Source organism: Sinocyclocheilus anshuiensis, unplaced genomic scaffold (assembly GCF_001515605.1).
Source record: "Sinocyclocheilus anshuiensis isolate Anshui unplaced genomic scaffold, SAMN03320099.WGS_v1.1 scaffold62, whole genome shotgun sequence".
NCBI classification, from domain to species: domain Eukaryota; kingdom Metazoa; phylum Chordata; class Actinopteri; order Cypriniformes; family Cyprinidae; genus Sinocyclocheilus; species Sinocyclocheilus anshuiensis.
The window spans coordinates 427,089-427,716 of NW_015544180.1; the positions used below are offsets into that span (position 1 = coordinate 427,089).

Genomic DNA, 628 nt, shown 5'->3' on the forward strand with positions numbered 1-628 from the left:
CACACACACACACACACACACACACACACACACACACAGACACACACACACACACACACCACAGCATCTGTCTACCTGTTTCTCACACCAGTCCACCTTCACCAGTGTCTTCTCTGAAGTTCTGTGAGCACACAAACATGCTGAACAGAAGCTAGAATTATATTCATATAAGCATGTATTAATATTACAATTAATATTCTAATTATTATAATTTCTATAATTGTCTTTGCCAACACTTTACAATGAGGTTTCATTTGTTAACATTACTTTGCTGTATTAGTTAACATGAACAATACTTATATTGCATTTATTATTCCTAGCTAATGTTAAGTTACTGTAATCTTACTGTACTGTAAATCAGCAACCTCTGAGCAGTAACACTTTGCTGTGAGTGTCATGAACTGCTGACCTCGTCACGTGAAGCTCTTTTTTTAACATTAGCCATCTTATGGGAGACTATATTGATTTTTACACACACACACACACACACACACACACACATACACATGTTGGTTTTTATGGTTTATGAGGACTCTCCATAGGCGTAATGGTTTTTATACTGTTCAAACCGTATTTACTACTGCCCTACACCAACCCTACCCCTAAACCTACCCCTCACAGGAAACTT

General features: G+C 37.4%; 1 protein-coding gene across 1 annotated transcript in view; it reads left to right on the forward strand.

The window, feature by feature from the left end:
- The window catches only part of LOC107696309 (microtubule-associated serine/threonine-protein kinase 1-like), a 47,261-nt gene that overhangs the window by 28,621 nt on the left and 18,012 nt on the right, over window positions 1–628 (forward strand). The window lies entirely within an intron of this gene.